Source organism: Oncorhynchus gorbuscha, linkage group LG01, assembly GCF_021184085.1.
Source record: "Oncorhynchus gorbuscha isolate QuinsamMale2020 ecotype Even-year linkage group LG01, OgorEven_v1.0, whole genome shotgun sequence".
Classification (NCBI taxonomy): Eukaryota; Metazoa; Chordata; class Actinopteri; order Salmoniformes; family Salmonidae; genus Oncorhynchus; species Oncorhynchus gorbuscha.
In genome coordinates, this window is record NC_060173.1 from 80344642 (window position 1) to 80357141 (window position 12500).

A 12500-nucleotide genomic window follows, 5' to 3' on the forward strand; every position below is an offset into this window, starting at 1 on the left:
TATTTATTTTTTCCTCGACTTTTCACTCCGGACGCTTTATCTGGACACACGATTCGTCAGGACCTCCAACAGCCGAAGCTAAGTAGTAACATTAACATGATGCCTTCTAATTGCAGCGCTGTAAAGCCGCCTTACGGCGAGGATAGCTGTACTGCAAGCCCAGCTTCAGACGCAATCGTTAGGCAAGGGTAATTTCAGTGTAGGAAAGGATGAAACAGCGTCTGTGCCACCAGTAAGTACAGATAGTAGTATAAATCCCCTGGCACAGTCCCCGCAGCCGGACAACTTTCTCACGGTTTCTGGTAGGAAATGCTGTAGGAACGCTCAACCGGTGTCGCTCATTCAGCAGACAGAAACTTTCAACCGGTTCTCCCATTAAGCAGCGGGTCGGTGTCAGAGGCCGAGTCTTCTCTGGTCTCTACTCCTCCCGTTACGGGGTCTGAGACGCCGAAGCTTCCCACCATTAGCTCTGACAAATTGAAAACTCTAGTCATTGGCGACTCCATTACCCGCAGTATTAGACTTAAAGCGAATCATCCAGCGATCATACACTGTTTACCCGGGGGCAGGGCTACCGACGTTAAGGCTAATCTGAAGATGGTGCTGGCTAAAGCTAAAACTGGCGAGTGTAGAGAGTATAGAGATATTGTTATCCACGTCGGCACCAACGATGTTAGGATGAAACAGTCAGAGATCACCAAGCGCAACATAGCTTCTGCGTGCATATCAGCTAGAAAGATGTGTCGGCATCGAGTAATTGTCTCTGGCCCCTCCCAGTTAGGGGGAGTGATGAGCTCTACAGCAGAGTCTCACAACTCAATCGCTGGTTGAAAACTGTTTTCTGCCCCTCCCAAAAGATAGAATTTGTAGATAATTGGCCCTCTTTCTGGGACTCGCCCACAAACAGGACCAAGCCTGACCTGCTGAGGAGTGACGGACTCCATCCTAGCTGGAGGGGTGCTCTCATCTTATCTGCCAACATAGACAGGGCTCTAACTCCTCTAGCTCCACAATGAAATAGGGTGCAGGCCAGGCAGCAGGCTATTAGCCAGCCTGCCAGCATAGTGGAGTCTGCCACTAGCATAGTTAGTGTAGTCAGCTTAGCTATCACCATTGAGACCGTGTCTGTGCCTCGACCTGGGTTGGGCAAAACTAAACATGGCGGTGTTTGCCTTAGCAATCTCACTAGGATAAAGACCACCTCCATTCCTGTCATTACTGAAAGAGATCATGATACCTCACATCTCAAAATAGGGCTACTTAATGTTAGATCCCTTACTTCAAAGGCAATTATAGTCAATGAACTAATCACTGATCATAATCTTGATGTGATTGGCCTGACTGAAACATGGCTTAAGCCTGATGAATTTACTGTGTTAAATGAGGCCTCACCTCCTGGCTACACTAGTGACCATATCCCCGTGCATCCCGCAAAGGCGGAGGTGTTGCTAACATTTACGATAGCAAATTTCAATTTACAAAAAGAAAATGACGTTTTCGTCTTTTGAGCTTCTAGTCATGAAATCTATGCAGCCTACTCAATCACTTTTTATAGCTACTGTTTACAGGCCTCCTGGGCCATATACAGCGTTTCTCACTGAGTTCCCTGAATTCCTATCAGACCTTGTAGTCATTGCAGATAATATTCTAATCTTTGGTGACTTTAATATTCACATGGAAAAGTCCACAGACCCACTCCAAAAGGCTTTTGGAGCCATCATCGACTCAGTGGGTTTTGTCCAACATGTCTCTGGACCCACTCACTCTCACAGTCATACGCTGGACCTAGTTTTGTCCCATGGAATAAATGTTGTGGATCTTAATGTTTTTCCTCATAATCCTGGACTATCAGACCACCATTTTATTACGTTTGCAATTGCAACAAATAATCTGCTCAGACCCCAACCAAGGAACATCAAAAGTCGTGCTATAAATTCACAGACAACACAAAGATTCCTTGATGCCCTTCCAGACTCCCTCTGCCTACCCAAGGACGCCAGAGGACAAAAATCCGTTAACCACCTAACTGAGGATCTCAATTTAACCTTGCGCAATACCCTAGATGCAGTTGCACCCTAAAAACTAAAAAAATGTCTCATAAGAAACTAGCTCCATGGTACACAGAAAATACCCGAGCTCTGAAGCAAGCTTCCAGAAAATTGGAACGGAAATGGCGCCACACCAAACTGGAAGTCTTCCGACTAGCTTGGAAGGATGGTACCGTGCAGTACCGAAGAGCCCTTACTGCTGCTCGATCGTCCTATTTTTCTAACTTAATTGAGGAAAATAAGAACAATCCGAAATTCCTTTTTGATACTGTGGCAAAGCTAACTAAAAAGCAGCATTCCCCAAGAGAGGATGACTTGCACTTTAGCAGTGATAAATTCATGAACTTCTTTGAGGAAAAGATTATGATTATTAGAAAGCAAATTACGGACTCCTCTTTAAACCTGCGTATTCCTCCAAACCTCAGTTGTCCTGAGTCTGCACAACTCTGCCAGGACCTAGGATCAAGAGAGACGCTCAAGTGTTTTAGTACTATATCTCTTGACACAATGATGAAAATAATCATGGCCTCTAAACCTTCAAGCTGTATACTGGACCCTATTCCAACTAAACTACTGAAAGAGCTGCTTCCTGTGCTTGGCCCTCCTATGTTGAACATAATAAACGGCTCTCTATCCACTGGATGTGTACCAAACTCACTAAAAGTGGCAGTAATAAAGCCTCTCTTGAAAAAGCCAAACCTTGACCCAGAAAATATAAAAACTATCGGCCTATATCAAATCTTCCATTCCTCTCAAAGATTTTAGAGAAGGCTGTTGCGCAGCAACTCACTGCCTTCCTGAAGACAAACAATGTATACGAAATGCTTCAGTCTGGTTTTAGACCCCATCATAGCACTGAGACGGCACTTGTGAAGGTGGTAAATGACATTTTGATGGCATCGGACCGAGGCTCTGCATCTGTCCTCGTGCTCCTAGACCTTAGTGCTGCTTTTGATACCATCGATCACCACATTCTTTTGGAGAGATTGGAAACCCAAATTGGTCTACACGGACATGTTCTGGCCTGGTTTAGGTCTTATCTGTCGGAAAGATATCAGTTTGTCTCTGTGAATGGTTTGTCCTCTGACAAATCAACTGTACATTTCGGTGTTCCTCAAGGTTCTGTTTTAGGACCACTATTGTTTTCACTATATATTTTACCTCTTGGGGATGTTATTCGAAAACATAATGTAAACTTTCACTGCTATGCGGATGACACACAGCTGTACATTTCAATGAAACACGGTGAAGCACCAAAATTGCCCTCGCTAGAAGCATGTGTTTCAGACATAAGGAAGTGGATGGCTGCAAACTTTCTACTATTAAACTCGGACAAAACAGAGATGCTTGTTCTAGGTCCCAAGAAACAAAGAGATCTTCTGTTGAATCTGACAATTAATCTTAATGGTTGTACAGTCGTCTCAAATAAAACTGTGAAGGACCTCGGCGTTACTCTGGACCCTGATCTCTCTTTTGAAGAACATATCAAGACCATTTCGAGGACAGCTTTTTTCCATCTACGTAACATTGCAAAAATCAGAAACTTTCTGTCCAAAAATGATGCAGAAAAATTAATCCATGCTTTTGTCACTTCTAGGTTAGACTACTGCAATGCTCTATTTTCCGGCTACCCGGATAAAGCACTAAATAAACTTCAGTTAGTGCTAAATACGGCTGCTAGAATCCTGACTAGAACCAAAAAATTTGATCATATTACTCCAGTGCTAGCCTCTCTACACTGGCTTCCTGTCAAAGCAAGGGCTGATTTCAAGGTTTTACTGCTAACCTACAAAGCATTACATGGGCTTGCTCCTACCTAGCTCTCTGATTTGGTCCTGCCGTACATACCTATACGTACGCTACGGTCACAAGACGCAGGCCTCCTAATTGTCCCTAGAATTTCTAAGCAAACAGCTGGAGGCAGGGCTTTCTCCTATAGAGCTCCATTTTTATGGAACGGTCTGCCTACCCATGTCAGAGACGCAAACTCGGTCTCAACCTTTAAGTCTTTACTGAAGACTCATCTCTTCAGTGGGTCATATGATTGAGTGTAGTCTGGCCCAGGAGTGGGAAGGTGAACGGAAAGGCTCTGGAGCAACGAACCGCCCTTGCTGTCTCTGCCTGGCCGGTTCCCCTTTTCCACTGGGATTCTCTGCCTCTAACCCTGTTACGGGGCTGAGTCACTGGCTTGCTGGGGCTCTCTCGTGCCGTCCCTGGGGGTGCGTCACCTGGGTGGGTTGATTCACTGTTGTGGTCGGCCTGTCTGGGTTTCCCCCCTTGGGTTGTACCGTGTCGGAGATCTTTGTGGGCTATACTCGGCCTTGTCTCAGGATGGTAAGTTGGTGGTTGTAGATTTCCTCTAGTGGTGTGGGGGCTGTGCTTTGGCAAAGTGGGTGGGGTTATATCCTTCCTGTTTGGCCCTGTCCGGGGTGTCCTCGGATGGGGCCACAGTGTCTCCTGACCCCTCCTGTCTCAGCCTCCAGTATTTATGCTGCAGTAGTTTATGTGTCGGGGGCTAGGGTCAGTTTGTTTATCTGGAGTACTTCTCCTGTCCTATTCGGTGTCCTGTGTAAATCTAAGTGTGCGTTCTCTAATTCTCTCCTTCTCTCCTTCTTTCTCTCTCTCGGAGGACCTGAGCCCTAGAACCATGCCCCAGGACTACCTGACATGATGACTCCTTGCTGTCCCCAGTCCACCTGGCCATGCTGCTGCTCCAGTTTCAACTGGCCTGGGCCCTAGGACCATGTCCCAGGACTACCTGACATGAGGACTCCTTGCTGTCCCCAGTCCACCTGGCCATGCTCCTGCTCCAGTTTCAACTGTTCTGCCTTACTATTATTCAACCATGCTGGTCATTTATGAACATTTGAACATCTTGGCCACGTTCTGTTATAATCTCCACCCGGCACAGCCAGAAGAGGACTGGCCACCCCACATATGCTCTCTCTAATTCTCTCTTTCTTTCTCTCTCTCGGAGGACCTGAGCCCTAGGACCGTGCCCCAGGACTACCTGACATGATGGCTCCTTGCTGTCCCCAGTCCACCTGACTGTGCTGCTGCTCCAGTTTCAACTGTTCTGCCTTATTATTTGACCATGCTGGTCATTTATGAACATTTGAACATCTTGGTCATTTTCTGTTATAATCTCTACCCGGCACAGCCAGAAGAGGACTGGCCACCCCACATAGCCCGGTTCCTCTCTAGGTTTCTTCCTAGGTTTTGGCCTTTCTAGGGAGTTTTTCCTAGCCACCGTGCTTTTACACCTGCATTGTTTGCTGTTTGGGGTTTTAGGCTGGGTTTCTGTACAGCACTTTGAGATATCAGCTGATGTACGAAGGGCTATATAAATAAATTTGATTTGATTTGATTTGATCCAGCAACTTCACACAGTCATTGAAGGGGAGTGGGACAACATTCGACAGGTCACAATCAACAGCCTGAACAACTCTATGTGAAGGAGAGGTGTCGTGGTAAATGAAGCAAATGTTGGTCACACCAGTTACTGACTGGTTTTCTGATCCAAGCCCTGACTTTTTTTAAAAGGTGTTTGTGACCAACAGTTATGTGAAATCCATAGATTAAGGGCTAATGAATTCATTTCAATTGACTAAGTTCCTTATATGAACTGTAACTCAGTAAAATCGGATGAATATTTGCACGTTGCCTTTATATTTTTGTTCGGTATAGTATGAATAACTATGAACCTGGTAGCACTGCAGAAACGTCAATATACTCCCAACCAAGAGGTTGCAAGTTCAAATCCTCAAAGAATTCATGTTTGCTCTACGTCCAGTGTTGTTGAGTTCTGCTAGTGTTACGTTGGTGGTGAGAATTGATTCTGGGCAGATTTGTGCAGAAATGCATTCTTGCCAATAAATCTGTGGGCATATCTCTTTCAAGCTCACATATCTGCTGATGGATTTTTTGGGGGGGACTTGCGTGGTTCTGGTTCTTGAATGCATGACTTTCTCTGTGGTTTGCATTTCTTGTATTGAGCGGTAGCCTTGATTCACATGGAAACAGGAGTATGTCTCTTCTGCCTGTGTGATGCAGGATCTGAAATCTGACACCATTTGAAGCTGGGATGTCCCTCCTACCATTTAATTTGCTCTTCCAACTGTCCAACTCCTGGCTGAGCCTTACTTCACAGCCACTGACAACGCATATGCCTGGAATCCTTACATCGTAACGCAACAGGAGAGAGTGGTTTCGTCCCTGTTGCGGATTCAGAGGTTTATATCCAGTAATCTAAAATAAAAAACATTTTCTGGTTTTCGTAGACAGACAGTATTAATATGAGACGAAGGAGAAGTACCTAACAAATTCAGGAAGCCAAGCTCTGTGAGATGTCCACAGCAATGGGGGCAGACATTTTGATCAAGAGACCTTTACAAGATTTGCACATTTTCTCAAACACAAAATATAAAATATGTATTTTAAAGTTATAAGGAAGTTTAAATCTCATAGATGGTTAATAAATGTATTCTGCTATACTTAGAAAAATACAGTTTTGTTGAATAGCAAATACATTGTATTAAATATTTCATATTTTGACTATGTTTATTTTATGTACTTGAGCTTCTGTCCTCAAAAGTGACAACAATTTATAACACTTTTTACCAGACAGGTGAGGTTTTAACCTTGGCGTATGCAGCATTACTAGTTATTGTTTATGGCCAGCTCATGATAAATGATTACTTTTGGGGATTACATAGATTGATTACATAAATTGATTACATGTATTAATCTCAAAGGCAACAGCAACTGTGATAATAATCAAAGGCAACAGCAACTGTGTTAATCTCAAATGCAATAGAAACTGTGTTAATCTCAAATGCAATAGAAACTGTGTTAATCTCAAAGGCAATACAAACTGTGTTAATCTCAAATGCAATAGAAACTTCACAATCACTAGGAGTTCACACTCACTCCTAGTGTGTTTGTGTTTGCATGTGAACAGTGCACATTGAACAGTGCATAATAACTGTAAAAAAAGTCCACCAGACCCATGTCTGAAGGTTGTTACCATTGGCAACACAATGAGTGGTGAGACAGAGTAAGAATAGAGGGCTCTCTATTGTGTGAAGTGCACTATGGCTCCATCAGGGCTGAGACCATGGGTTCTGCTCAGTAGAGGAGATAAACATTAGGTGAGTCAACTGGGGCCTTCTACCACAGAGACTCTGCAGGGGACAAATAACATAAAGAACACAAGATGAACTGGGGAGAAATGCCTTTCAAAAGCACAGTAAACCTGGTGAAGAGAGGAGAGGGGCAAAACAAAACACCTCTGGCTTACTTAATGTGAAATGCACTTGAACAGTCTCTCAGTACGAGGTGCAAGGACTGATGATGTGTGATTTGATTTGTATAACGTGAATGTACTTTAAGTACTGGTGTGGTGTGTGTGCTTGTGTGTGTGTGTGTGTGTGTGTGGGGGGGGGGGTGATGAGTGTATTTTTGAACCCCCTGAAATCAGAAATAAATTTATTTATTTCTACCTATGCCCATCATTGCTGCACATGCTGCACATACATTTTTGATCACCTCAAAGAATTCAGCCTCTACCTCAATCTTTTTCGCTGTCTCTCCCTCACTCTCCTTCTTTCTCTCTCTCTCTCTCTCTCTCTCTCTCTCTCTCTCTCTCTCTCTCTCTTCTTCTCCCCCTCTTATCACACGCCCAAATATTCTTCAGATTAATGCTCATTGACTTTGACATCCGTGAGCAGCTCAATGTCAACATGTGCGTGTTCGACCGCTGCTAACGAGCTCGTTTCGCTAACCAGGGTGACGCTTGCCGCGTTATCTCGTCGAGTTAAATAAACACTCTGCCATCTTCAGGGGAAAAGTAAGTGCACTTTGTGTGACGGAGAGCAAACTACTGGATGAACATGAAGCTGAGAGCTAAATAAGGCAAAAGTCATAGGATCGATGGAGACACTCTCCTGATCTTTTTAAGGGCTGTGTCAACATGCAGTATTGACTTTTTCCCCCCCACGATGTGAGGCGCCTTTTATAAGATTACAATCTGGTCAAATCAGAGGACATATTGAATCTGAATCTGAACCTCACAGAGTATGCCAACTGAATGTGGACGCACATGTTGCAATTCAAACTTCCTTTTTACTGAATTTTTCAACCGAATGTGGCATAGCAAGATTTTTCTCATAAAAAGGGTTAATTAATAACTGACTTTCAAAACCAAGACCAGCGTCCTCTTTGGACTGAAATTGCTGTGTTTACCATGACCTTTCCCTAAATGTTCAGAGGGTGTTGGAGCAGAGACCCAGCCTCAAGACAGGCCATTGTTGCTAGAGCTCACTTCAGAACGCCGACACCATGGTTTGACATGATTGCTTTATGAAACAGCCTGTATCTTGTATCTGGATCGTAGATGTCTGCTCCAGATGATTTGCCTCTAGAAGGTTGTCTGCTGAAAAGACCCAGTGTTCCAGCCGACGTTCCATTTTACTATTCCAGGTAGGAGCTCCAAAACAACGTCCACGAGTGGTTCATACAATTAAGCACTTATGTGGCTGGGGGGGGGTGAAGATTATGTTCCGCTGTATATTCCCGGTATGAATATTCTAGATCACCTTCACATCCAAGCCTCTTATCGTTTCACATCTTAGCGCAAGTCACATCAAACGGACATTCCTTAGTAAGCATCTACCAGTACAGTAGCCCCATAACATTGGTCCGCTGTAGCTCCAGTTGGTAGTGTGGGACGCTTGCAACGCCAGGGGTAACGGGTGCGATTCCAGGGACCAACCATACGTCAAATAAAAAAATAAAAACAAGATATATCACATGTAAAAAACACATGCATTCATGATAAGCTGCTTTGGATAAAAACATCTGCTAAATGGCAAATATGATATTATTGTAGCACCACCCACATTATGTGGGGTGACTATTTTGTTGTCAGTATGAATAAGGCTCATAAGCCTGTAAGATAGCAGGTTCGGCATCATCACAATAAAAACACCTCTCATTAGCATCATAACGGGCAGCTTTACTGGATCCTCTAAAACGAAGCCGCATAGGGTTCTCGTCATTAGTTTTTATTATTTCTCTAGTTCCGATGCACCACTCGCACCCGTCTTTCCATTGGCAGGTGAAGATACGTGGCCCATAAAAACACACAGTGCCCCTTGTGTCTTGTTAGAGCACAATGAGAAACTAATGAGAGCGTAACGCTTTAATCTGCATCCTCCATTAAATCTGTTAGGAAGCAAACGGCGAGCCAGCTAGGAAGACAGGCTGAGAGACACAAGGTTACCACCGGAGACCAACAAGGTCACGAACCTGTCAGATAGCCAGTGTTACACTCTACTGCCTCGCATCACGCACGATTAGACCGTGGTGTTCCACTTGTTATGTTCAGGGCAATACATTGTGTATGATGCGGTTTAAATTACATTGCTTTAATGTTGGGTTGTTTGGGATCGTGTGTTGAATACACGCAGCCCTGTTTACTGCACCGGCTGGCCCACAATAGGGCATTTTTTTGATTCACTTGATATTCCTGAAAAGCTGCATGGTTTATGGTAACACTGTACTTAAAAATCATAGATTTTCTAGGTGGGGAAGAGAAAGAACCATATAGAGGCGAGATTCTATTGTTCGAGCAGACATGGTTTAAGGACAAGGTCATTGTAACTCAGTGGGCCCTCGGGGGCCCTGTGACCGTGGCCTAGTAGTGTATTCTCTAGAGAGGAAGGGATCATTGGGCAGGCTACTGGGACTCCAGCCTGAGGGACAGGGACAGTGGACCACTACTCATCACTAAGTGAGAAAAGGAGAGGGCAGGGGAGGGAGAAGTATAGAGGTTGAGAAAGGTGTTATTCAACGGCAAAAAGATGGAGAGGGTGGATGATGGACATCTACTGTTTTAACAATATGCCCTATAAAGAATTGGAGAGGGTGGATGATGGACATCTACTGTTTTAACAATATGCCCTATAAAGAATTGGAGAGGGTGGATGATGGACATCTACTGTTTTAACAATATGCCCTATAAAGAATTGGAGAGGGTGGATGATGGACATCTACTGTTTTAACAATATGCCCTATAAAGAATTGGAATTGGCGACATGAACAAAAATCCATATCACAATAAACTGACTGAATTATCAAGATAACGCTAAATTGAACAATAAATGTGTAACATGAATGTGCACTACTAATTTGAATGTTGTAGCTATCAATTGTCCCATTAACAATCGCCAATAACTTCAAACTTCACATTTCTCTAGTAGGGCCCTATAGGTTATTTATCATAATGAATGATATCAGCTCAATGTTCACGATAAGTGGTCGTTTGGTCAGTTTCGATCCTTTTCAGTTGTCATCCCAGCTCTAGTGCAAAGTGGACTTCACTAAGACAACAACATCAAATTGACCATCATCTGACTTCTATGAACATTGGCCCTCCCAAACGTCTTTGGTTTAAATGGCAGGCATTGGTTAGAGAGAGCCCTGCTAGGTCACAGTCACAATACCCGAGACTGCATTTTAAGGCGTCCTCAGAGAGCACTACAAACCATGTATGTAGTTCCTTTTATCCCACATCACACTTAGTTTAGTCCCGCCAGTAAATTAGATCTGTCCTCCGTGGCATTTCTGCTAGAGGACGAGTTTCCCCAGACAGAGGGGAAGAGAAGATAAGAGAAGAGGGGGAGGAAGGGTTAAGCACATGGGGGAGGGATGCACTGCCGCAGTCCTGCCCTCTCCACTTAGAGGGATGTTAACTTGTCCACTCCCGTCGGACACACCCCACTTCCCGAAAATAAACTAGTAGAGGACCAATCGAAGTGGGGGTTCCCCTGGTCCCTTGACCAACACCCTCCTCTCTTTACCCTCTTCCTGTTCCTGTCCTCTCCTATGCCCCGCCCCCAGGGGAACGAGTAATGTCAGACTGGTGTGGAGAAGTAATTAATTGAATCAGGTAATTAAGCGTTTGCCTGGGTAAACAATACATTAGGTAAGCTTTCTGCTGTCCTGGAGGACAGAGGCCCATACACAACGATGGCCTGCTGCGTCTCTGGCTTAATTCAAACTTTGCTCAAAAGGAAAGAAAAATAATTATCTGGACTGCGTTTGAGGCCAGGGGGACAATGCAGTGGAAAGTACTTTGAGGCAGTACAGATTAGAGCAGTAATATGAAATGCTGTGTTATGTACAAAAATATAAGATGAATTGTGATTGGGGAGAAATGTATTGCCAGTGTTGTGATTGAAGATGGCGTGCTTGCACTAAGCTGGCTAATATTATGTTTTCAGTTTTTAAATTATTTTTGGATAATGGAGACAGTATGCAGTTTGGATAGGACTCTCCCCCGAGTTAGTGTAAAAATTACAGAAGCATATTTGTAACCACTTGAGTCTTTGATGTATTATTTGATGTTATAAAACAAACAATGAGATTACTGTCTTCTTTTCTCCAAAGATGCTTGTGTCTTCCCCACTCCTGCCACCTTGAAAAACATGTCATTACATCTTCTGAATCAGTCAGAGAAATATGCTTGTTTTTCAAGTAACTCATTTGGAAACAAGAATGGCTATACTTTGATTGGCAATACCACTGGATCAAAGCAGAGCAACCGGAGCTCGTTGTTCAGTAATGGAGGGCAACAAGATGAGAACACACACACATACACACACTGCTACACGTATACACACAGCTCTGCAAAAAGTGGTGAAAACACCGAACAGGCAACCTTCCCTCAGACCCAAAAGATTTCTGTGAAAGACAATGTAAAACCTGTTCAGTGTACTTATTTTACAGCGTTTTGTTTTCTGTCCATATGGAGCATGGGATGAGGAGTGAATGGACATGGAGCGGTCAGCTTGCTGTTAACTGTATTTACAATACTGTATGGGTGCACTCTGAAGAAAAAAGGGTTCTTCCACTGTCCTCATAGGAGAACCCAACACTTTTAGGTGGAACCTTTGTATACGTTGAGATAGACTGTGCCTAGAGAATCTAGTGATGGACTTACACCAACAGCTTCCTTTAAAGGTGAAGAACGATTTCCAATGGATTCTCTGACCTGGGCGCAGACCGAAACAACGTTGTTTCCATGTCATATCATTTCAATGAAATGACGTTGGTTTGTGGGATATGACTTATAGCTATTGTAATTCAGTCCAAATGTCAACTTCATCCTTTTTTCCACTCTTTCTATTTTTGGTGATGGCACAGTGCAGTCTGTGACTTTAGGAAATTGCTGCAGTTACTGGAAAGGTGGGAGAAAAACACAGCCATTTCCTTAAGAGCTCCACGGGTTGTAAAATGATGTTGCACTCATCCCCTCCATATCTCCTGACCTCCTCCTTTTAAAATACATTCTGACTCAGTATTCATCGAGACACAACTGTCTCACAGACTTCACAATATCTGACTAAATGGATCATTTCTGGATTGGAAAGGCACTTTGTCTAAGCAGAA